General features: G+C 43.0%; 1 long non-coding RNA gene across 1 annotated transcript in view; it reads right to left on the bottom strand.

Annotated features, from left to right (window-relative positions):
* Positions 1-447: 447 nt before the first annotated feature.
* LOC308620251 overlaps positions 448-26,968 on the bottom strand; it is a 43,490-nt gene continuing 16,969 nt past the window's right edge. The window contains exons 2-3 of the long non-coding RNA XR_014016300.1: positions 11,840-11,958; positions 448-599 (exon numbers count right to left, since the gene is read on the bottom strand). This is a non-coding gene — a long non-coding RNA (uncharacterized lncRNA). The remainder of the gene's footprint in view (positions 600-11,839; positions 11,959-26,968) is intronic.

The raw sequence follows: 26,968 nt of genomic DNA, 5'->3' as shown, positions 1-26,968 counted from the left end.
GTGTCCTGGCCTAATGCAGAAGTGTCAGACCTTTGGCTTCCCCACCTTCTGATGCTTTAGAGTTCATACCGTGCTACAATGGCACTGGCCCTTAGGACAACCCAGTTTTCTTATTTTCTTAGCACTCTTGGCTCCCAGTTCTGGTTTCAGCTCATATTTGAGGACAAGAGCTGTCCTAGACAATTACTTTACTACTTACAAGCCCAACAGTCCATTTAAAAAGTGATCCAGGGAATTCCCTGGTGGTCCAGTGGTTAGGACTCTGTGCTTTCACGCCGTGGCCCGGGTTCAGTCCCTGGTTGGGGAACTGAGATCCCGCAAGCCGCATGGCCAAAAAAGTAATCCAGTTCTTTTGTAGTTGGAAGGCCTTCTGAGTATCTAGTTATCTATACTGCCAGAAGCTCCCTCCTGCTTTGAACCAGTCAGAATGGGTTACCTTATGCTGCAGCAACAAACAACCTCCAGTGGCTTAGAAAAACAAAGGTTTATTTCCCATTTATGCTGCACATCCATCCCAGGTCAGCAGGGCCTCTGCTCTGTGTGATTCTTACTCAGGGATTCAGGCTGATGGAGCTTTGACTATTGGAAGAACATCAGTCCTGTAACAGGGGAGAGAAAATACAGTGAATCATACTCTCGCTGTTAAGGGCTTCAATCTGGAAGTGACACACATCAGTTTCATTCACTTTTAATTAGCCAAGGTAAGTCCTAGGGCCACACCTAACTCCAAGGAAGTGCTTAGGAAGGAAGAGAACTGAAAATATCAGTGAACATCACTAACAATTACTACATGTTTTTTTCAGCTAATATTATAAACATTCTTATGTTCTTATATAGATTTGGTAACTAATTTTTAAAAATATTATTATGAAGCTCTCAAACATAAAGAATTAAAAAGAATATTATAATATGATAATATACTTCAATTAAAAATGGTTAAGATGGTAAATTTTATGTTACGTGCTTTTTACCACAATTTTAAAAAACTTGATTGGATTAAATACAAATCATTTTGTTCTGAGGATTCTGATACATTTGTGTTACAACAAGAAATAAACATAGCATTTATTTCTTTAAAAGAAAGTTTTGTACCTTGAGGGACTATGAAGTGGGTTCTGGAGAAAGAGGGCAAAGGGAAGATGTCTTTGAGAAGTGATGAGTCTGGGAGAAGAACTTCCCTGTCAGGAAAGAGTGCAGAATCATCTAGAGGGGGTATGCCCCCTGCCTCCTGGCAGTGCCTGGATGGGTAGCATCTAGTGGGGAGGGGCTGCTCGTGCTCCCAGGGAGGCCCAATCCCAGCCTCACCAGAGTCCCTCCTGGGCCCCAGGTGTACCTGCCCAGCCTGGAACAGACGGCAGGGGTTTGACCTCTTTTGCACATCGCTACTTATCAGCTTCTAGAGCAGGCCTTGGCAGCTGGTAGGTGTTCAGTAAATATTTGTTAAGTAAGTGAATGATATGATAAGGCAAGGCCTTGGTGTTGTATAAGACCCCTAGACTTCTGCATGAGCCTATGGACTGCAGAGAGGGAGGCTGTTACCTTTCTCACAAGCTTGGCAGGATGAGGACGTGGAGTCAGAACTATGTTGATTTAAGGAAAATAAGTGACATCTTGCACACTTGTCAGGCAGCTTTCTTTTTAACTGACTATTTTCCTGCATCCCTTATAGTATGTTATGTAATACATTGTATTTGCAAATAAGTTATATTTATAAATAAATAGGAGGTATTTATTTACTAATGGATAAAGAATTTTCAGCATGTTACTCATGAACAGGGTAAGAGCTGTATCCTCCCCACGGACAGCCTTGGGTGTGAGTAGAATCTATGGTAAACAAACAGGGCGCCCCACTTGCCTTACCAGGGCTTTGAGGCCACGGCTGCAGCGTAGGTAGTTAGAGGGTGAACACAGAAGGCTTGGGTTCCACTCCTGGCTCTGCCACCACCACATGGTCTCAGGTAAATCCTTCAGTCTCTCCAGTGAAACAAGTGTTGGGTTTAATGGTCCCTAAGGGAGGGCTGGAGTTCAGCCTATATGCACTGGGTCCAGCCATCCCAGTCGTCTCCAACTGGTCGGGTATCTACTATCCACTGGTTAAATATTTTGCATGTCATTCCTACTCTCAGGTCTCTTCCATATGAGGACAAGTCTCTTGCAGGTCTGCAGGAGCCAGAGGTAATCTGGCTTCTCAGAAACAGAAGAATCACAGGAACTCATCCAAAGCATTAGCTTATCCTGATTATAAATATTACTCCTAATGACTCCAGAAGCAATTGCTATGTGCCATATAAAACTGTCTTCTTATCACTGACTCTGTGCTCCAGTTTTCCATTTTGTAACCTCCTCTAAACCTTTTCTCTGTTTACTGTAAAGTAATATTTTCCCTGGCTTCAAAACATGTGGACACATTCCCTATAGATGTGGAAAATAACAGGAGGCTTGAAGTTCACCTGAAGTTCACCAGAGCACCTGAAGTTCTCTCAGGGAGCCTCACTGTTGCTCCTTGGGAGAAATCAAAACACAAAAGGAAGGTGCTGCTGTAGCCAGGCAGCCAAGGAGTAGTATGTGTTCTCTCATCTCCCCATACCTTTGCTAATGTTTCCTTTTCCATTTCCTCTCTACACCCTTTCTTCTGGTGAGCTTCTACCCACACTTCGATGCCCCGACCTATGGTTATTTTACTTCCATTACACTTGTACACCTCGCTGTTACAGAACTTAGCACTTTGTAATATAAGTATTATTTATAAGTGGACTTCCCAACTTGGAGAATCTATAACCTCTGGAAAACCTGTGTCCTAACATCTAGCACGATACTCTTCCTTTTCTTTACAGTAGGTCCAATATTATCACCTACGCTCCTTTGGTCAGCCAGTCTGAGTCATACTGTTTGCCAGGACACAAAAGCAATGGCAGAAAGGGAGCCCAGAGCAGAATGAATAACATACACGTCAGGATGCTTTCAATTCAGCTCACCAACTGGAAGCAGCCGCGGTACCGTGTGTTAAGAACACTCAGGGGCTTCCCTGGTGGTGCAGTGGTTGAGAGTCCGCCTGCCGATGCAGGGGACACGGGTTCGTGCCCCGGTCTGGGAGGATCCCACATGCCGCGGAGCGGCTGGGCCCGTGAGCCATGGCCGCTGAGCCTGCGCGTCCGGAGCCTGTGCTCCGCAACAGGAGAAGCCACAACAGTGAGAGGCCCGTGTACCGCAAAAAAACAAAACAAAACAAAACAAAAGAACACTCAGAATGGCTTCTTTGCTCTAGATCTTATTGGCTGACAGCAACTGATGACACTCAAAAACTGGGACACCCACTGCAATTTTATTTTGGAAAATATCTCAGACATAAGTAGTGTTATAAGGAGTTGGTTTTGAGGGGCTAATCCTGAATATTAAAAGTACTTCCTGGTATTTGATGCTAAGAAGTTCCACTCTATCAACAGTAAATCTCCTTTATTTAAATTAGCTCGAGAGGCTTTCTGTTCCTGCGCCACCAGGCAACCCTATGCAAATAGTATGCCACCGGTATTAGTCAGTGTTCTCCAGAGAGAACCAAAAAGATGTCTATATATACACAGAGAGAAATTGCAAGGAATTGGCTCACATGATTGTGGAGGCTGGCCAGTCCAAAATCTGCAGGGGCGGTAGGCCATAGGCTAGAGACCCAGGGAAGAGGTGCAGTTTGAGTCCAAAGGCAGCCTGGTGGCAGAATTCCCTCTTCCTTGGGAAAGGTCCGTCTTTTTTCTACTGAGGACTTCAACTCCGTGGCAGAAACCCACTCACATTATAAAGGGTTATCTGCTTTACTCAAGTATTTAAGTGTTAATCTCAATTAAAACAATACCTTCACAGAAACAGCTAGAATAATGTTGACCAAATATCTGGGTACTGTGGCCTAACCAAGTTGACACAGAAAACTAACCATCACACCCCTCATCTCCAATCTTTAGCAGTGGCTGCCTTGAGGACCACGTTGCAAACGATCCTGAAGCCACATCCAGACGTAACAGGAAAGCACACTCTTATGAACTAGTAATGTCTGCTCTGAGCACAGAAGAGAGGATAGGCAGCCTGTGTCTTATATTTTCTATTCCTACAATAGAAGTTTGGTTTGTGTTTATTGAATGAACAAGTGACAAATCTTGCCCATTTTGCCTTTAAAACTAGGACTAGCCGTGATTCAAGATGTGTTCAAATTGAATTGTTTGATATCAACCAGGCAAGCTGAGCAAATTCTCTTGCCCCCTGTGTATATGCACAAGAATGCTCCCAGCAGCTTCATTATCAACATCCCCAAACTAGAAATAACCAGAATGTTCACCAACAGTACGTGGGTAGATAAAAAAAAATGTGCTGTAATAAATATAATATAAATATAAACTACAGCTACATACAACCTGGATGACTCTTACGAACAGGAGGTTGAGCAGAAGAAGCCAGACACAAAAGAACAAGGCATTAATTCCATTTATAAAGTTCCAACACACAAAATTAAGCTATATTCTATGTAGATGCACATTTAGGTGCTAAATAATTATTTTAAAAAGCAAAGAAGTGATTCCCATAAAAGCTCTGACTGGTTATCTCTAGGAGTATGTGAGATGGGGGGAGAATTCACAATATTATACTTCTTGACTTGGGTGTTAACTTTAAAACAACATGGTAAAATGTTTTCTCTGTATGAGTGTTAAACAATCAAAACGTTTAAATTTTTTTCCTAAGGTCTCCTTATGCCAGTTCCTAAAAAGAGAAAACGGGCGGGTGCGGAATCAAAAGAAGCCGCAGCTAAAGTTAGAGTCAGCACAGGCCTGTAGGGGGAGCGCTTGCGCCCTCCATGCATCTTCAATTACTCCAAACCGGAAGGGACGACCCCTACACCTCTGCTGCATCTCCCACAGGAATGTGTCGCCTACTTCGCAAACCAACAGGAAGAAGAAAACTTCTCTCCCTGAAGGACAGTCCAGCCAATCCGAGACTGTAGCAGTCCAACCAATGAGAAGCCTCCATACTTTGGACTCCCAGCTTCCTCCAATGGCTCCTTGGTTATTCCAGGTCCTCCCAAGTCTCGCCTTTTCCCTATAAAAGCTAGTTTCCCTTCCTTGTTCCCTGGGTTTGCCTGTGGTCCTCCATAATTCGGTATCCCGGGTTGCAATTCCTCTGGCATGAATGAATAAACTCACTTTGCTGGTAAAATAACTGATGCTATTGCATTATTCAAGCTGACACAGGGAACCCCAAGAAACACTGGCCCAATCCCCATTTAGCCTCTGGCCAAAGAGGCCAGTGCTTTCACTCTCCAAACTACCTCCCCAGTAGACTAGTGTCTACTTTAGACCCTTTTCTGTTTTGCTTTTTCCCCCAGAACAAATGTCTCCATTTTAGCAGTGGTTAGATTTACAGTATAACAAATTTAACAGTTGAAAGCCCTAAAATTCATCCTCAGCAAAACTTGCAAAGCAGCTGCAAAAAAGATGAATGTCACTCATGGGATCAAAAGCCTAGAAGGATTTCGTGGAAAAGTTCAGCAGTGTGTGCGTGCAAAGCCTATTCTAAGCAGAAGGCTCTGTTAGACGATAGTGTCCCTCTGTCTCATTATGAGCTGGAAGTGCCTGGGATAACTGGGCTTTGGAAGGCTGCTGGTTCTTATGCAGAAATCCTGGTACAAAGGGCAGGCTCTCATGATCTGCCTTCCAGGATGCTAGGCTTAAAATTCAGAATTGAGCTTCAAGAGAGTTAGAGAAAAGGCAAAGTGATTTTAAGGGCAGGTGCTGGAGGTTTACTTTTTCCTCTTTTCATAGCTTTGAGTACTTAGAAATTTGTAGTTAAATATGCTTTCTTCCCTCTGGAAAACAGATTTCCCTGCTCTCTCACCTCTGCCTGGGGAAAAACAAATTCCATATGGAAACCTGAAAACCCAAAGAGAAATATGCAACGCTTCAGACACCTTGTGTCGGCCTGGCCGTCACAGACCCCGGTTTGGGTCAGGCTGTTTAAGCTTCTCTGGAACAAGCATTTATCTACCGCAGGGTCATTTTATAGGTCCATTAAATCTACATTTTCTCTTGGGCTCCTCTCCTCAGCTCCCCTCAACCCCACTCTAGTCACACACTCTAAAAACCCCCCTTAAGCCCCAGAAATAAATCTCTATAAACTGCCAAGCGTTCAATCAGGCTTTTACTATATCTCTTTGTAATTAGAATAAATTTACTGCTCAGAGAGATGGGGGGAAATAGGCAAGGTACTCCTTGGATAAATATACTGCAGTGAGAAAAGTAGAGGCTCTGTAAAAGTTATCTCTGTGAATTCAACAAGAATCAAGGTCACTGGAGCTGCTACATACCAGGGAATGTTAATTAATGGGCCTGCAGCTGGTGGTACCACTTGGCCACTCCGCTCCAGCTGCTTGCTCCATATTTCTCTCGTTTGGAGGACCATTCTTGGATCAAATCCCATCTCTTTTTTTCCTCCAAGTACAAAAAGTACATAAGTCTATCCTGGAAGGATGCCAACCTTTCAGAGCACTAAGCTAAGCGTTGTTTCTTAGCTATTTTTATCTCCTTTTTAAAGAGAGGTCACTCTATCACCTCTGGAGCGGGATTACTTGTAATCGGTGTTCAAGCTGTGGCCTGAGGTCACCGTTCTGGCACTATCCACAGGGAGGTGTCCTGAAGTTGTAGAGCAGACGGGCACTTGTAACTTGCCCTCAAACTAAAGCGGAAGGCACCTGAAAAGAGGTACCTATCTCTCTCCTCACTACATAGTCTACATTTTAAGCCAGGCTGAAGGCAAGGTGAAAATGCAACCCGAGCACTCAATGGCTCAGAGCTGAAGAGGGAGAGAGAAAGAAACAGGAGAAAAGGAGAAAAGAAGAGAGTCTGACAGAAGAGGCAGAAAGTATCAGGGTAGTTTATACCAGTTAAATCTCTGGGAAGCATTAAATGAGACCAGGCATGTAAACCACTTAGCACAGTTAGCTGGGACACAGGCCAGCTATTGGTAATTAAAATAACTTCAGAGTTGAGGTAGAACAGGCGTGTACAACATGGACCCGTCCCTGCACTGCCTTGGGAGTGTATTTAGGCAGTGCGTTACTCTGGTTGAACCTGGACTTCGGAGTCAGAAAGATCTGGTTTTATGTCCCTGCTCAACCACTTACATAGCTGTGTGTCATTTGACTGCTTAGTTATCTCTTTATATCTCAACTTTCTCATCTGTATAATGGGGCTAATTATAGTATCTGCTTCAGGGCTACTGAGCAGATTTAATGAAATACAGCATGTGGGACCTTTAGGACAGTGCTTGGTACATGTTAATCTCAATAAATACTCATTGTTGTAACTGGGGCTCTTATAACTGTTTTCATAGGTCAGCAAGGGAAGAATCAGGAAAAGTGTTTCAGGAAAACAGTTTGCCTCTCTGGGCGGGTGAAGATGACTTAAGAAGAGCAGTTTTTCCAAAGCAGTGAAAATGGTCCTGCTTGCCTCTATTGCAGCGGGGCTTGTTTTTCTTCTCATTTGGAAACTTTCTTCCCTTCAGTGTTACATAGTGAGACTGGGCGTTCTTCCCACAATGACAGACATGCAAATCTTGCCCAGAAATGACAGGGAAAATGCCCGACTCTGCTTCTTTAAGGAATTCTCCAGGTAACCGTAAGCCAGAGACTCCAGGCTCAGGGCCCTGGGGATGGCTGCACCCACTCCCCTCAAGCCAGGCAGGCTGTCTTCCACTTGGGCCAGTTCCTTTATGAGAGAGACCCAGCTTTACTGAGCCCTTTTTAAAGGAAACAAGAACATTCTAAATAATTGGGAAATGTTCTCCATTACTATTTCCAAACTGTAAAATGATATTTGGGCCTTTTAAAAGACTTGGGAAATTTTCTGAAATTAAGGAATATGGATTTAAAGGAAGCCTTGGGGGATTAGAGTTTTCCTTCTCTTTGAAGCATTTGAAACAACTTTAATCTGCTTTCAGAGTGCTGTGCAATTTGGCATGGCATTCTGGTAGAGTGCTGTTGCCTTCTTCGTGGAACTGATACTTTTGTGCCCCTTTTAAAACCCATCTGGAGAAATGCTTCGGGTATAAAAAGACACTTGAATTTAAAGAACAAGACTATTCAAGGTAAAGGAATGGCTTCTAAGATGCTTCAAAGAAATTTTTAAATTTCTACTTTGGGCAAAAGAAAACTAAACAAACAAAAATCTAGTTGGATATACAGCCACAAAGATATAACTATTCATACATAATTTCCTGGTTGTTGTCCTCCTATCATATATATATATATATATATATATATATATATAATATGTACTTTACAAAATGCAATTGTATATACTCTCATGTAATAGCACTACTCTGGGAGGCAAGTATTATAATTCTTATTTTACTGATAAGGAAACTGGGGCTCAGGGAGTTCAACTTTTGCTTAAAGAAAATATAATGTGGCAAGAACTTAAACTTGGGACGCTAGGTTTTAATCCCAATACCTTTTCCACAACACCTCATCACCTTTAACCTGCCATGTGGTCTAGGCAGCCCCAGTCAATCTTTGATGCCTCAGTTTCCCTGTCTGTGAGATGAGAATAATACCTCTCTGGCTTGCTTTCAGGGACTGGTGGATAGATTTTCCAGTGACCAAGATTTCCAGGAACAGTGTATGATAAACCTGAATGAAATACCGTTGTCCCTCGGTATCTGCGGGGAATTGGTTCCAGGAGCCCCTGCAGATACCAAAATCTGCAGATGCTCAAGTCCCTGATATAAAATGGCGTATGACAGTGAAGAGAGTCAGCTGGAGGTATCCAGAGGTTTCCCATCCGCGGATACGGAGGGCAGATTGTTCACCCTGCTGAGCCCAAAGGAATATTGCTAACACCCTGTCTACCCCCGGAATGCTCCAGAGGTCTGCAGGAGATGCACTCTGAAGCTTTAAAATGACATTGGCTGCAAAAGACAAGTGCAGAATGGTTACAAAGCTGGCAGGTGGCCTGGAGGCTGCAAGTAGCTGTGAATAGCTCATTATCCCCGGGGCTGGAGAACCTGCAGAAGGGGCAGATAGGGAAGCAAGGGCACACACTGGTCCATCTGGGGCCTTAATTCCCCGAAGCTATAAAGGGGGAGATAAGTGTACCATCAAAAGGAATGAAAACTCAACAGCTATGCGATTCTAGAAGAATATATAGTTTTAAAATGTCTAGGAAAATAATACATTTCTCCTTTCTAGTTATTTATTTAGTTATTACAAAAGTATATCTATTCATTGTCAAAATAATAGAGAGGTGTAGAATGAGAAAGTGACATTCCCTCTTTCATTTACCCCTCCCCAAACCCACTCACTAAACTCCCCTGGCTCCCAGACATGTACTCTGCGTCCCCTAAAATGTTTTCCATTTAAATACTATGTGTGTGTGTATTTCAGATGCATGTCATACGGATTCACATATGTGTTTTTAAATGGGGTCTCATAACACATAGAGTTTTGCAACTTGCCTATTTGTTTAACTTTACAATGTATCATAGATACTTGCTCACACAGACCTCTCCTTCCCTGCCCCCAGCTTTATTGAGATATTCTTGATGAATAAGAATTGTATATATTTGAGGTGCTCCACATGATGACTTGGTATATTTATATATATATATATATATACACATATATATATATACATATACATATATATATATATATATATATATATACACATACACACACACACATTGTGACATGGTTACTGAAATCAAGCTAATTAACATATCCATTACCTTAAATAGTTACATTTTCGCATGTGGTAAAAAGCTCTACTCTCTCAGTAAATTTCAAGAATACAATACAGTATTAGTAACCAGAGTCACTACGCTGTCCATTCGCTCTCCAGAACTTATGCATCATGCATAACTGAACCTTTGTACCCCTGGATCTCCCCATTTCCTCCAACCACCGTTTTAATCTCTGCTTTTAGGAGTTCAACTTTTTTAGAGACCTCTCATTTTTTTTTAAAGCATGGAGAGGGTTCCTTTGTATGGATATACTATAGTTTATTTAGCCCCATTTCTATGGGTGGAGATACAGGTAACTGCTGTGTTTTTCCCCTTAACATTAACAAATAATGCTTCAGCAAATAATAATGATGGTTTATTAATATGAAAGGAAACAATCTAGGGATAAATGGGCTAGAGCAAATTTGGGAAAGATAGTATGAAACAAAACCCTCACCCGTGAGCCCAGTGTGGGGAATCAGACCCTTCTCCGTTTAGCTCTTCATTGTGTCAGAGCGACAGGTGACACCGAAGAAAGAACCCAGGAAAAAAACAAGTTAAAGAAAGGAAAAAGAGGGCTTCCCTGGTGGAGCAGTGGTTAAGAATCCACCTGCTGATGCAGGGGACACAGGTTCGAGCCCTGGTCCGGGAAGATCCCACATGCCGTGGAACAACTAAGCCGGTGCGCCACAACTACTGAGCCCACGTGCCACAACTACTGAGCCCACATGCCACAACTACTGAAGCCTGCGTGCCTAGAGCCTGTGCTCCACAAGGAGAGAAGCCGCCGCAATAAGAAGCCCGCGCACAACAGAGTAGACCCCACTTGCTGCAACTAGAGAAAGCCCGCACGCAGCAACGAAGACCCAACGCAGCCAAAAATAAAAAATAAATAAAAATTTAAAATATATATATAAAAAAAAGAAAGGAAAAAGAAAGCACAGCAGGATTTTTGAGAGGTTGAGAGGATCATTATCGAGTGTACAGAACCCTATAGAGAAACTGTATGATTATTATAAAATTCAGATTGGTGGCACCGTAAGAAGGAAAATGATGGCGAGGGTGAGAAAACGTTTGAGCATTTAGTCTCCATGTCAGTCCCCGCAGGATGGGGGCTGTGTCTTAGTCCTTCGTAGCCTCCATACCTGGCATAATTCCTGACAAGTAAAAGGTGTTAATAAGTACTTGAAGAAAGAGCAAGGAATACTTCTCCCCAGAGGACCAAGCGTTTTGGACATGAGCCGGCAGAACCTTCCTGAATGTAGATAAATCTTGATTTGTGACTTTATAAATAACTTGAAAATTTAAAAATATTATCTTGGGCTTCCCTGGTGGCGCAGTGGTTGAGAGTCCGCCTGCCGATGCAGGGGACACGGGTTCGTGCCCCGGTCTGGGAGGATCCCACATGCCGCGGAGCGGTTGGGCCCGTGAGCCATGGCCGTTGGGCCTGCGCGTCCGGAGCCTGTGCTCCGCAACGGGAGAGGCCGCAACAGTGAGAGGCCCGCATACAGCAAAAAAAAAAAAAAAAAATATTATCTTGAGTTGAAAAGCAGTAAGTTAAAAAATAGTTTCACTAAAAAGCCTCTGTTTTGTAATTTACCTGACATGTTTCTCTGCTTACTGTTCTTTGTGTTTTAATTTGTTGCCTGCTCAAAAAATGTATTAAATTGTAATTGGACATTGAATTAAAAAAATTTTTAATTGACCTCATTTTTCTTGAACCCACCACTAAGATGTTCTGTGTCTAGTTGCGTTGTGTCAGTTGGCTGGTTTCTGCCTCTTGGCTTCAGCATTCTTGTTCCTAAATTAAGTAAAAAGAATCAAGTGCCCCACGGCAGGTCTTCAGTCTTGTTAACTGAGAATTCAAGGGAAAAGTTTAAGACATATCCTCTGTGTGATGGTCCTACCGATTGGGTAACTATGTTTCAGTCAACCAGAGATCAGATAACTTGACTTGGGTGTGTGTGTACATTCCTCAAGATATTTTTATGAGAAAGGGATAGGTGAAAGATAAAGAAACCGATATGAAGGATTTACTTTTAAAGGAGAGAGAGAGAGAGAGAGGAGCCAGCTTGGTCAACCTTACCTTCTACATCAGGGTCAGCAATTTACCAAAAATACATCAAAGGGAAGATTGCCAACCCCTGTTTTTCATCAGTTGAATTCTCCAGAGTGGTAATCCATATTCATTATGATCTTGACATACTAGGGAAAGAAAGATTGAATTAAATTCAGTAGAATTGCTGGAATTATATGTCAATGTTCCACATATTCATTCATTCCATAAATATGAGCAAAACCACTAGATAATCAGAAAGACTATTCTCTAGTCATTCTGAATCATCAGGATTGTTCTGCTGAGTCTTTTAGTGAGTTCAGTGCCCTCCGTGCCCCCCAAAAAACCCCGCTGAATCCTCTTTCCCCATCCCAGCAGAAGATCTAGTTCATGATGAGACATGCTTCAGAGTGTTTGAATTGGCTTATGGAGAGAATTATCTGCAGGGAGGTGACCCAATGGTATTGTGAAAGAGAGAAGGAATAATCTGTTTAGGAAGTCATTCCTTAAATTGTCATTTTGGCAGGGTAGCTCAGAGGGTGGAGAACTGGAGTGAGGTCAGCAGTCTTGGGTTCTAGGCCTTTATTATTACAATGCTGTGTGACTCTGGGCTTCAGTTTCTTCATCATGAAATGAAGAGCCCAACAAGGTGACTGTGGCATGGAGGATCGTGCCTTCTATTAGTGTATAGGATAAAGGATGCTGATAAAATCATATTAAGATAAGTTTAGAAATTCTAAAGACTTAACGATTCTTTATAGAGATGAAAACAAAATCCTGGGGATTCTAAGGCGACTCTTCTGGGACACCAGTCCTGGGGTGGATTTTTCCCCCCAAATCAGGTGTTCCTTGTACTCAGGGATTCTGGTGAGAGGTCTCCTTCCTAAACTAGATCAGCTGTAAACCGTGTCCTTCCTGAAGGCGATAATAACCTGGAGTTTGCATAAGGGACTCCGAGCTATAAACCTGGCACAGGGTCCTACGCCAGCAGTAACATTCTTACTGCTCTGCCCAGAGGGTTCTCTATTTGTAGCCCCCTGAGCTCTGTGAGGCCCACCCATCTCAAAAGGCAAGCTCAGGGCCTCTCAAAGAGAAGTCTTTCATAGGGCTGTTGACTGGGGTTGAAAACTGAACCCTGGCCCTGACTGAAGCCATCATTTGCATGATAATCATGACCAATTTGGAGGAGTTAAGAAAGCCTCAACTCCAGGTGCTCTTCAGTTTTGAAACCAGTCACTGTCAGGCAGGTGATGCCTCTTGTCATCTTTTGGTAACTTTAGGTACCTAGATTTGCTCTAGAGGACGAGAATCTTAAAGATGAGTTTTCTGAATCGTTTCTCTAATCCGATTAGATTTAAAGGCACTAAGGACTGTATTTCTTGTAGTTAAGAGGATGCTGACAGTCCATGGTATGTTGTGGCAGCAGAGATACACAAAATAAGATCACTGATCACTGGATACTCCTAAATAAATACTTGTAAAAGGCAAGTTTCTTCAAAGGAAATCCACTGCTGCTCTTAAAGGGAAGAGTTGTCCTCCCCCACCCCCACCCCTTTCCTGATAAGACAAAGACTTAACTGCTACCCTGAAGAATTTGGCTTTGGAAACGGCTGGTTTCACTTTGCTGAAAGGCCTGAGGCTGGGAGCAGCGGCCTGGAGGCGGTACATCTTGTGTTACTTGGCTAGGATAAATCCCTTGAGGCAACATGAAATGGTGTCTCTTTGGGTCATTTCCTTTTCTCCTGTCTCTCCATCCTATTTTTAAGAGTTAGTAGAATACTAACAACACCATAACAATAGTGATCACTCACATGGCCCTTGCTACGTGCCAGGCACATAGCTCTTAGGCCGTAGACAGATTCATGTTTTTAATTTTTACGACAACCTTATGAGGTAGGTATTATTATTAATCCCATTTTACAGTTGGGGAAATGGAGGCAAAGTCAAATAGCTACCAAGTAGGGACGCAGGATTTGAACCCAGGAAGTCTGGCTCCAGAGTCCAGGGTCATAGCGAACTTGGGTAATGAACAGGTCTGGATTGAATCCTGGCCATGCCTCTCAATGGTGATAGGATCTTGGATTGGACCCTAAAACTCTTCCAGCCTCTGCCTCTGCCTCTGCATTTTAACACGGGAATAGTAACAGCTCCTGCCTGATAGAACTGCTGTGAGATTGAAATGGATTGATAAACATTTGGTCCAGGGCCTGGCACATCCTAAGGGCTCAATAAATGGGCTTCCCATCCTCTGAGATGCCAATGTGCAGTCATTGCAAATAATATTTTTTCCCAGTTTATAGCTTGTCTTTTCATCCTCTTTGATGAAGCTGATTTATAGATTTTTTTTCTTTTATGAATTGTGCTTTTGGTGTCATGTCTTAGAACCCTTCGTCAAGCCCTAGATCCTACAGATTTTCTCCTAAAATTTTTATAGTTATGAATTACTTTTTGAAAGGGCATTTTTTCCTAAATATAAAAGAAAGACATGCCTATTGTAGACCATTTGGAATATAAGGAAAAACTCAATGAGGAAAGTTAAAATCACTAGTAAAACCGAAATCCAGAAATACATTTGGTATTAGATGCAAGCACTTGTAACTTTAATAAAAATGTCACCTCTTTTATAATGGGAAAACAGAACCCTCCAACAGTAAACTGCACTATCAAGTACCAACCAGAGTGCTGATGGAAGGTGCCTCTCTTCACGCCAAGATCAGCTGGGGGAGTTGCCATTCAGAAAAGACTAAGAACTACTGACCCAAACAGTGAAACTCATGTTTATGAACTGCAGCTGTTAGTCACAGGCTGTAATTGCCCCACCAGATAAAGAAGCTATTTAAGAGAGCAGGTTGCTATAAGCTGAATAGAAACAGAAAATAGACTTTTTGGAAATCACAGGATTGTAACTAAGAGGAACATCAGGTTCAAGGCTGGAATGGACCTTTGTGTATTTGCTGGTTTGGAGATGGACAGGCTGATCTGGCATGAAGACGGTCCAGCCCTGGCTGCTCTTCTGTTTTGTTGGAGAGTAATCAGTTGAGGATCCCTTTTTCAAGTCCTGCCATGTGGAGGCTTCCACGGCTAAATCCTTTCAGCCAAGCCTACCCATTTCTGATTCCTGGGCACCTGGAATTCTGCCTCTTGTACCACCCCCCTCACCTGCCTGACTTGTCAGGTCAGTTGGTAACAGCTGTGATCAGAGCAGCGGCCTCCATTAGTACCCCCCCACCCGTGTACCCCCCACTACACAGAAGGCGTGAGCTAGTCTTAAAATACAGCATTAGCTATTTCAGAGGCACCCCTCCCTACCCTTCACTGCCAACCTCATGAGAAGCTGATACTTTTAAATTTTTATTTATTTATGTATTTATTTATAATTGAAGTATAGTTGATTGAAGCTGATACTCTTTGAAAGGGTATTTTGAGTGAAAGAGGTGAAACTTGCTATTTAAATTGTTTAGTGAAGTTAAGAAACAATCCTGAAGTTGACTTGGTCAGTCTAGATTTTCATAGATCAAGTTTTCAACCAGTGGAACGTTGTGTGAAGTACCTGACTATATACTTGCAAAGGAAATCTTATTTCTTTTTTTTTGTGTGTGTGTGTTACGCGGGCCTCTCACTGTTGTGGCCTCTCCCATTGCGGAGCACAGGCTCCGGACGCGCAGGCTCAGCGGCCATGGCTCACGGGCCCAGCCGCTCCGCGGCATGTGGGATCTTCCTGGACCGGGGCACGAACCCGTGTCCCCTGCATCGGCAGGCGGACTCTCAACCACTGCGCCACCAGGGAAGCCTGAAATCTTTTTTCGTAATTACCAAGTAAGTATCACTGCTTTTGTTGCATTTTGAGGAATCAGGTAAAACCCCAGGATGGTGACAGACACAAAAAATTTCATAAAAAGCTTAGATTAAAAGATAATTATGTGGTGAAAATTGCAACCTAAAAGCTCATCAAAAGAGAATTGGTTAAATTATGATACATCCATTCAGAAGCTCGACATTTATTGCCATAGAAAGGTGCCTACCTATATCGAGTTTAAAAAGCCAGTTATAGATCCTTTTGTAGTTACTGAGAGTGATGACTGGGTGTTCATGAGGTTGTGTGACATGTACCTCCCTCAAACCTTGTTATGACACCAGCATGTTACCCGCCTGACACGAAAAAAGAGGAAAAAAAAGGGGGGGGGAGAAAGAAAAGAAAAAAAAGTTGGTTATAAATTAACAAGTAGAATTTGATCCTATTTTAAAAAGTCACTGGGAAAGAAATACAGTAGTCCCTCTTTATCCATGGGGATATGTTCCAAGACTCCCAATTGGATGCCTGAAACCATGGATAGTACTGGACCCTATGTATACTATGTTTTTTCCTGTACATACATACCTGTGGTAAAGTTTAATTTGGCACAATAAGATATTAACGACAATAACGAACAACAAAATAGAATAATTATAACAATATACTGTAATAAAAGTTATGTGAATATGGTCTCTCTCTCAAAATATCTCACTGTACAATTTTAATGCTTTTTTCTGTCTTAACTCAGCACTTATCACTCACTGTGGCCGTAAGTTTTTCAGTTTGAGGTGCAACAGCAAAACTAGCACAAATTTCTTTTTCCTTCTTCACAATTTCCTGGATAGAAAATTTGTTCTTACTGTAGATCTTAGCAACCTCAGCACATGATTCTTTTTCTTTACAAATTAAGTCGAGAAGTTTCACCTTTTTTGACTTAAAGGAAGCACTTTATGGCTATGCTCTGGCATATCCGGATTGCCAGCATCTCTACTCTAATGAGCTTTGGAGGCATTATTAAGTAAAATAAGGGTTCTGGAACATAGGCACTCTGTGATACCTGACAGTTGAAATGATGACCAAGACAGCTAGTGACTAAGGGGCAGAATTCGAGGACAAAGAGATGATTCACCTCCAGGGCACATCGGAGTTCCGCGCACAATTTCATTAGGCTACTCAGAATTTAAAACTTATGAATTGTATATTTCTGGAATTTTCCATTAGTATTTTTGGTCTGTGGTTGACCATGGGTAACTGAAACCATGGAAAGTGAACCTTTGAATAAGGGGGACTTTTGTATACCAAGAGAAAGTTAGTGGTAATCTCTGGGTCATTCAGTTATGACAAATTATCTTTTATTTTTTCCTGAGTTTTCCAGATATTGAGCTTTTATTGCCTTAGTAATCAGAAAAAAACCCCACTAATTCCTAGCAATGGTCACAAAGTGTCATGTTAAACAGAACTGTGTATGTAGTTTCCAATTTTATTTAAGTTTTATAAATTATAAAAACTCAGAGTTAAAAATATTCAAAAGGGATAAGGAGTGTAAGATAAAAAGTAAGAATCTTCTCCTTTGTGAATCCTCAGAACCCCCTCCACATGTAACTACTGACAACAAAAAAATATATTTAAAGGAGAAATTGAATAGAGCAGGTCTGAAATACGGAAGCTAATGTGAGGGGGCACCAGACAACTTTGAAGAGAAGTGAACGAGATTCACCAGCCTGCTGCTGGCCACCCCCTAGCCCACTCTCAGAACATTCCCTCATAATTACATTGCCCTTCACATAGGGAAATCACCCTCTTTACACTTTGAACACATGGGTTCCTACAGATACTGACACCCAGCCAGGCATGCAAATTAGCATGGGGTCTAAAACCCAAATGAATCAAGTTAAGTTTGAATTTCATAGCACATTGGGCAGTGAGTCACCTAAGCAGCAGACACTGCTCCTGGGTATATGGAAGGCTCTCTCCTCTCTCCCATACCTCCCTTTCCCAAATTTGCTTATTTAATAGTTTAATAGTTGATGCCTTCTCATCCCCCATGCTTTAGCTTAAATGTCACTTACTCAGAGAAGAGACAAATAGGCTTGGCTAAATCGGTATAGGTCCCTCCTTTATCCTCTATCTCCATCCCTGATTGTATCCTTGGGAGCACCTTTTACCATTTGTAATTTTTTATTTTGTGTATTTATGCCTAACCCCTGCCTCCCCCTTCTCCCCAGGTTGTAAACTTCACAAGGGCACAGACCGTGTGTGTGTGTGTGTGTGTGTGTGTGTGTGTGTGTGTGTTTAAAAGCTGGCTTTGTTTAGTCAGCTTTTAGCTCATAATAGGCATTTAGTAAATACAGTGTTAATAAGATGGAAAATTTTACAAGTTCATTTTTGAGCTGGAGCTCTAATTTTATAAATGTTTTAGATAATGGTTGACCCTTGAATGGTAGGTCCATTCACTTCTTCATTCTGTCAATCAACAGATTTTTATTAAGAGCTTAGTATTGCCAGATCTTGTGCTAGGTGCTGGGGTTAGAGGCGCCTAGCAAGGAAGACAAATATGATTTAGGCAAATATGATCTAGGGAGACATGAGCTATGCTATGGGTAGTAGAGGGTTTTAGGGAAGCATTGAGTTATCAATTTCCTGAGCTTTATGAGAACCACAGCTGATTTTTTTCTCCACCCAAGTCACCTTGTGACATCCATTCAAGCCCAACAACTTCATACCCAAAATGTTGATTGGGGTTATCTGAGTATCTGTAAGTTTGTACAGAAAAGATTATATCAACTTTTTAAACAGAGACTAAACAGTGTAAGCGAGTGACAGCATAATAAATGGTGCGATACTTTAAAAAACTATCTTTACAAAGTAGGGTTTTACAAAGTGCATTCTCTTTCTCTTTACTCCATCCTTTCCTCCCTCCCTCCTTCCTACTTTCTCTCTCACACACAGTTCAGACACAAGACATGGAGAAGCAAATGTTTTCTAACTCGATGACTTCAGCGGATTAGCGCTCCTTTGAAAGTGATATTGTTACAGCCATAACGTGTTTATGTGTAACACAGACATCTTTATGTATAATGCAGACGTGTCTGTGTGGGGAACATTAACATCCTGGCCTTGTCATTTAGTGAGGTAGGAAGTTCAGCCTAGAACTCGAGATCCCCAAAGCCTTGGGAAATCTTGATACGGGAGGAGGGAGCAGGAGAGAGGAAGGGAGATTATTTTAAGGGTTATTTCTCTCTTTTTTCTAACCCTCCTGGGCTTAACTCCTACTCTCAGAGAAACAATCCTTTTCCATCACAGCTGGGATGGTTGTCAGGCAGAGTGTCAGGCAAAGGTATCCTTGCTGAGGATAGCAGTCATCCAGAAAAGAGTCAGGCAATTAGAAGATGCTGGTAAATCACAGAGACACCACAGTGAGAGTTCCATTTTCTAATAAGCTCATGGCAAAATATTTATTTCAGACCCTGACACGCCAACTCCAAAGAAACAAATTAGAAATATTTTCTCAATAACTTTCTTTATATACCAAACTTTATCCTAGAAGTTAACTTTTAATTTTTTAACTCTTTATTATTCTTTATAAATTATGAAAGTTACCGAGGCTTACTGTAACAAAATCAAACAATACAAAAGTATATCAAGTAAAAAGTTAAAGCCTAGTCCTCTCCTCTATCCCACTCCCCAAAGCAGCACTGTCCAATAGAAATTAAATGTGAGCCACATATACAATTAAAAATTTTTTAGTAGCCACATTAAAAAAAGTAAAAAGGAACAGGGGAAATTAATTTTAATTATACGTTTTATTTAACCTAATGTACCCCAAATGCTGTTACTTCAACATGTAATCAACATTATCAAATTATTCATGAGTTACAAAATTATTATTGAGATATTTTCCATTATTTTTTGTACCAAGTCTTCTAAATCTGGTATCTGTTTTACACTTACAACATCTCTCAATTTGGATGCTAAATTTTCATTGAAAAACCTTGATCTATATTGAGATTCCTAAAACATAAAGTTGAAAAAGTAGACTCATATCCAAGTTGCTGCAAATGTACTTAAAATTTTTCCAATAACTGAATGAAGTACCAGTTTTTAAGTTAAATATGAAGTAATTAAAATTAAATAAATTAAAAAAATCTGATTCCTCAGTTGCACCACATTTCAAGTACTCAGTAGCCACATGTGGCTAGTGACTACCATACTGGACCGTGCAGCTCTAGAGGGAACCGCTAATGTAAGTTTGGCGTGGAACCTTCTTGACTTTTTCTCTATGCACATATATATACAAATGTATAGTTAAACAATATATGTATATTACACATATCTGGGTTTCATTTCAGAAAAATCATGCTATATATTTTACTCAATCTAAGTTTTTTCAGTTAAAATTATATTTTGGATATTTTTCCTTCTCAGGACGTATGGATCTGCATTTTTTATAACAGTTGTGTAGTAGATTTATTTAACCACTTCCCTACTAATGGGCACGTAAGTTGTTTCTGGTGTTTTGCAGTTATAAACATCCATGTTTTCATATTTACGCTAGTATTTCCAGAGGATAAATCCCAAGAATTGATTCTTCTGGGCCAAAGGGTATACATCAAAAAACCTGAAAGCTAATGCTAAATTACCCTCCCAAATGGTTAGGACAAATTTTATCCTACACTCTTTGCTGGCATTCCTTGCCAGCATCTGTAAATGCTCCAAATGCCAGAATCATAAACCATCAGAAAGAAAAGATATTAGGGGTCATCTATTCCAGTCCCTTTATTTTATGGACCAGGAAGATCAAGCCAAAGCTGCGGGAAGAGTCCACGTAGCTTATTTGTGGCCAGGCTGGGCTGAGAAGCTCCCGGGTTCTTGCCCGCTGTTCCAGTGAGCACGGAGCAGCCTGGCTGTGCCTTTCCAAGCATCCTCAGGAAGGTCATCCTTCCTGCCGCTCCCTGCACTGTATCATTATCAAACCTACGCAGGTGAAATCAGCAGGCCTTTCAATGGAGCATCACATCGCGCCTCAGTAAACAAAGAGGCGCCAAGGCAGCCTTTCCTTGACATTTGTATCCAACACTGAATTCGGTCTGCTCAAATGCTCGCTACAGTTTCAAGTGTGCCTTTCCCACCTCCCTTCTGCTGAGCACAGCCAAGTCTTAGACTCAGGCAGGAGGAAAAAAAAAGGGGTGGGCGTGTTTTGTTTCATGCAGAAATAAACTCCACCGGTCAGCAGTTCCTGGCCCACCAGCTCAGAAACATTCCATCTTTTTTTTTTTTTTTTGCCGTATGCAGGCCTCTCACTGTTGTGGCCTCTCCCGTTGCGGGGCACAGGCTCCGGACGCGCAGGCTCAACTGCCATGGCTCACGGGCCCAACCACTCCGCGGCATGTGGGATCTTCCCAGACCGGGGCACGAACCCGTGTGCCCTGCATCGGCAGGCGGACTCTCAACCACTGCGCCACCAGGGAAGCCCGAAACATTCCATCCTTAATGGGAGTCCCTTTGGGAGGGCAAAGGCAGAAGGGCGTGAAGGTCTTTTTGGGGGAAGGTGGTTCCTTCTAGCCACCCTTGAGCTGGTGGGGCCAGTGCGATGCTAGACACATCTCACGTGCCAGCAAGATGGGCTTCTCCTGAGGACTTCTTCCCTACAGTTTCCTACAACTTTACAGAGCCCATGAACACAAGCGCTATCCCATAGAACCCTTGTGCGGTAGGCACCACGCTCAAATGCGCATTGGTGGCGAGGCTGGAAACCATCTCTCCTGACTCCATCTCCAGGATGCCTCCCTCTTCCACATCACTCAGCCCCCAGCCCCATCACATACCCTTCACAGCCACCGTGGGCCTGGTTCCTCTTTTCCATCGGTTGCCTACACCCCCAGCCCAACTTCATTACAGACATTAAAAATAAAAACTCACTTGCTTATGCTAACTCATGTATTTAAAAATCAATTGAGACATCTTAATTCTATTTAATTTTTCTTCCTTTCCTGTCATACACCCCCTCTTTCTGCCCAAATATAATGCTTTCTCCACATATGGGCACCAAAAAGCCAAAATCCAGACAGAACTCTCCTGTTTTTGCTATATATTGCCAAATAGTTCATACTCCTAAACTTGGTGACTCCTTTTGGTGCTGGTTTTTATTTTTCTGATGTTTCTTTATTATGTGAAGAAAGGAAAGAGATATCACAGTAGGAAAAGATGGAGAGTTATGAGAGCAGAAAAGCAAAATAAGGATTTATTTCATGCTGTTTTAGCAGGGCATGATAAGGCTCCTAACTTTGTCATCCTAGGCACAGCCTCACCCCCTAAATGCAATTCACCAACAGGCCTTGCCTCTCCAATATCTTTACCTCTGCAATATCTCTCAAGTCCACACATTTCTTTCCATTTTGACCATCTTCACCCTAATTCAGTCTTCCCCCAATTAGCTCCTATGAAATTGCACCCACTCTTGCCCTTTCAGTGTATATGTCCCACACTGTAGACAGGATGACTGAAAAGGCCTTTTAAGCCTCATGTTAACCCCTGTAGGGAATAATGATAGCAGTCATCATCACCATTGTTAAAATTTGTTGAGCACTTCCAATGTGGCAGGCACTATTTTTAATGCTTGAATATCTGAGCCATTTATCTTCACAACCTTATGGATAAGTAGCATTACTCTCATTTTATTTATTTATCTTAAAAATTTTTATTTATTTATTTGGCTGCGCTGGGTCTTAGTTGCGGCACGTGGGATCGGGATCTTCATTGCTGCGTGTGGGATCTTTGTTGTGGCATGAGAGATCTTTTAGTTGCGCCATGCATGCTCTTAGTTGCAGCATGCATGCGGGATCTAGTTCCCTGACCAGGGATCGAACCCGGGCTCCCTGCACTGGGAGCACAGAGTCTTAACCACTGGACCACCAGGGAACTCCCGTTATTATGACTCTTATTTTAGAGATGAAATTGAGGCAGAGAGATGTACGTAATTTGCCCGAGGACACATAGCAATTAAGTGGTGGAACTAGTTTAGGAAGCCAGATATAAAAGAACTATCAAGAAATATCCAAGTAGGCTTCCCTGGTGGCGCAGTGGTTGAGAGTCCGCCTGCCGATGCAGGGGACACAGGTTCGTGCCCCGGTCCGGGAGGATCCCACATGCCACAGAGCAGCTGGGCCTGTGAGCCATGGCCACTGAGCCTGTGCGTCCAGAGCCTGTGCTCCGCAACGGGAGAGGCCACAGCAGTGAGGGGCCGCGTACCGCAAAAAAAAAAAAAAGAAAAAGAAAGAAAGAAAGAAATATCCAAGTAATTAATATTTACATATGTGGCAATGGCGGAGGGGTCACAATCAGGTGTAAATTTCTGTACAGACCGCATGGGATGGCAAGTGAGCTGCATTCCACTGACTGATTGGGAGTAACTGCCTGGACTGCTGGGTTGAGAAAGATCATGAGGCTGCATCTGCGCCCAGTAGGAAACTGAGGGATTAGAGGTGTCTGTCCTGAGCCAAGTCGTGGCTGGAGTAGGGAGTGTATTGGTTTCCTAATGTAACAAATTATCACAAATTTAGTGGCTTAAACAACACAAATTTATTATCTAATAGTTATGGAGATCAGAAACCCAAATGGGTCTCATTGGACTCAAGGTGTTGGCTGGACTGCATTCCTTTCTGGAGGTTCTTTCTAGGAGAATCCATTCCTTGCCTTTTCCAGCTTCCAGAGGCTGCCTACATTTCCTGGTTTGTGGCCCCAATCCAGGAACTGCATCACTCTCACTCTGCTTCTCTCCTTATATCTTTTTCTTTGTCTCTGACCCTCCTGTCTCCCTCTTCCACTTTTATTTTATTTCATTTATTTATTTATTTTTTTTTGCGGTATGCGGGCCTCTCGCTGTTGTGGCCTCTCCCGTTGCGGAGCACAGGCTCCGGACACGCAGGCTCAGCGGCCATTGCTCACGGGCCCAGCCGCTCCGCGGCATATGGGATCCTCCCGGACCGGGGCACGAACCCGTATCCCCTGCATCGGCAGGCGGACTCTCAACCACTGCGCCACCAGGGAGGCCCTCCCTCTTCCACTTTTAAAAGGACTCTTGTGATTACATTGGGCCCACCTGGACAATCCAAGATAATCTCCTCATATCAAGATCTTTAATTTAATCACACCTACGAAGCCTCCTGTGCCATGCAGGGTAATGGGCACAGGTGCCAGGGCGTAGGTGGTGGACATCTTTGGGATGCAATTATTCTGCCTGCCACAGGGATTGAGGGGCATCATGTGGTGTGAGCGCTCCCCCGGAACCAGACTTTTGTATCTTTCACTTCTATCACACAACAGGTCTGCAAATCTTTGATGAATGAATAAATGAAAGTACTGATTTAAAAATACACAGAATAATAGAGTATCTGTCTTAGGAGTTTAAGGAAATGCTGCTATTTTTAGCATGGAAATTTGGAGGAAATCTTTTTAAAGAAATCTTAATGGGGTCCCACATCTGGGCAATGCCAAAATTAATGGTGGTAAACTGAGGTTAATATTCAACAGACCTGGGAATTCCCTGGTGGTGCAGTGGTTAGAACTCCGAGCTCCCACTGCCAGGGCCCAGGTTTAATCCCTGGTTGGGGAGTTAAGATCCCACAAGCTGTTGCAGTGTGGCCAGAAAAAGAGAAAAAAGAAGAAAAAAAATATTAAGCAGAACTCAGTGCTGAATGAATTTTTAGATCTGCCCGTTGTCTTAACCAGTTTGGGCTGCTATAACAATTTACCATAGACTGTGGCTTATAAACAACAGAAACGTATCGCTCATAGCTCTGGAGGCTGGAAGTCTGAGATCAGGGTGCCAGCAGGGTCCGGTTGTGGTGAGAGCCCTCTTCCAGGATGCAAACCGCTGACTTCTCACATAGTGAAAAGACAGTAAGCTAGTTCTCTGGCCTCTTTTTTTTTTTTCTTTTCATTTATCTATTTATTTATTTTTGGCTGCGTTGGGTCTTCATTGCTGTGTGTGGGCTTTCTCTAGTTGCGGCGAGCAGGGGCTACTCTTCGTTGAGGTACACAGGCTTCTCATTGCAGTGGCTTCTCTTGTTGCGGAGCACGGGCTCCAGGCCCGTGGGCTCAGTAGCTGTGGCTCACGGGCTCGGTAGCTATAGCTCGCGGGCTCTAGAGTGCAGGCTTAGTAGTTGTGGCACGTGGGCTTATTTGCTCTCTGGCATGTGGGATATTCCCAGACCAGGGCTTGAACCCATGTCCCCTGCATTGGCAGGCAGATGCCTAACCACTATGACACCAGGGAAGTCCCTCTGGGCTCTTCTTATAAGGGCACTAATCGCATCTGTAAGAACTCTGCCCTCATGACCTAATTACCTCCCAACATCTCCACCTCCTAATACCATCACGCTGGGGATTAGGATTTTGATACAGGAATTGTTGCTGTTAATGTTGTTGTTGTCGGGACACAAACATTAACTCCAAAGCATGAGTTGTTTCTTGACATTGCTGTCTTTTAACTGCACCAGAGGACAGCGGTCTGATAAGAACGGAAGTGTGCCGCATCCATTTACTCCTACAGAAGACAGTGGGAAGGAAGGGCGGGTTGCGAGCCTAGCAACAGCCTCACGCTTCCATGGGGAGAACGCCTCTCTTCTCCCAGCTGTAGCAGTTGGGTCTGGAGCAATACCAGGTCTTTCAGCTCTCCCTCTGCTCAGGATATGGTTCAAGATTCTCAGCAGGATTTACAAGGTCCCACGCGCTCTAACCCTTGCCCACGTCTCCAGCCCTACCTTTCACCACCCCGGCCCCCCACCCCTCCAGTCACCCCGGCCTCCAAGACCAACTCCTTCTGCCTCAGGGCCTTTTGACATCTCATTCCCTAATTCTGGAATACTCTTGTTACCTTCTTGTGCCCAATTAATCTCTAATTATCCTTGGGCTAGGCCTAAAATCATATACTGAAAGAAATTTTCTTTAACCTGCAAATCTAAATCAGCACCCCTTCTCCACCCAGGTCCTAAAAAATGGTGTAGTGTCAGGAACCTGAGGCCTGGACTCAACTGCTTGACTCCCTATCTTAGGCCCACCACTCATTAGCTGTGTGACCTTGGGCAGGACATGCAGACCTCCATGCCTCTGTTTCTTCATCTCTAAAGTGAGACTAGCAATAGCTTCTATTGCAGAGTATTATGATGAGGATTAAAGGAGATAATCCACGTAGAAAGTTTGGAAGAGTGTACTACGAGTACAAGCTGTTATTTTCCTTTATAGCAGTTATCCAAGTTGTAATTATAAAATTATTTGTGTTATTATTTGTTTAATATCTGTTTTCCCACACGCAGTAGGTTCTGCAGTGGCATGGCAGTGTCTCTCTTGTCTTCCACTGTACCTGCAGTACCTAGTACACTGTCTTCCATGCTGAAGGCCCTCGATAGGTATTTCCTGGGTGGATGGATGGATGGATGGATGGATGAACATTTGACCTATTCCTGAAGGGGGTCCCATGAAAAAGTGTCACCTTGTCAGAAAATAATCAATATGATTAAAGAGAATTATCTGGAAATTTTTGATTGTCAAATTCTGGGCTGATTAGTAGGCTAAAATTAGATGCGATGCGACATTCACCATCTCTCCTTTCCTGGGGCCTGTTCTCAGCCAGGGCCTTGTGATGCCCGTTGCCAGGCAGATTTATGAAACATCTCAACAGATGCTTACATTCCATATGTCACCATTTACACATTCCTGCTGGGGTCAAGGTGGGGAATGGCATGTGCGCTAATAGCTGCATTTCTCACGTGAACTTTCTCATAAACCCTCTTCTCAGCTCATTTTACATACATTATAATATGCTTTTATAAACAAGTTTTCAAGGTCACGAATAAATGCTTCCTAATTTCCATTTTTTGAGGATTACAAGTCTAGCAAGGGCAACTAGAGGTTTCTTAGCCTCACCCCTTCCACACGCCAGAACTCCATCTGAACCATTCTAGAAGATCCCTAAGGAAATAGGACAACAACATTTTCCAGTGATTCTAGGCTCTTGCCAGTTCCTCCTTCCTTAGGTCTCAAGGATACTACGTCTATATGTGTTAACCGTGCATTTCTTACTCTCATTCTGTCTGAAGTCCTAGAAAAAGTGCTCTTTTGCGGGCTTCCCTGGTGGCGCAGTGCTTGAGAGTCCGCCTGCCGATGCAGGGGACACGGGTTTTGTGCTCCGGTCCAGGAAGATCCCACAGGCCACGGAGCGGCTGGGCCCGTGAGCCATGGCCGCTGAGCCTGCATGGCCGGAGCCTGTGCTCCGCAACGGGAGAGGCCACAACAGTGAGAGGCCCGCGTACCGCAAAAAAAAAAAAAAAAAAAGATGTGCTCTTTTGCCAGAAAATAGCCAACAAAAT

This window comes from Mesoplodon bidens, assembly GCF_964165515.1.
Source record: "Mesoplodon bidens genome assembly, chromosome: 7".
In the NCBI taxonomy this organism is placed as follows: domain Eukaryota; kingdom Metazoa; phylum Chordata; class Mammalia; order Artiodactyla; family Ziphiidae; genus Mesoplodon; species Mesoplodon bidens.
The sequence above is the reverse complement of the archived record's forward strand: the minus strand, read 5'-3'. Positions and strand labels throughout refer to the sequence as shown.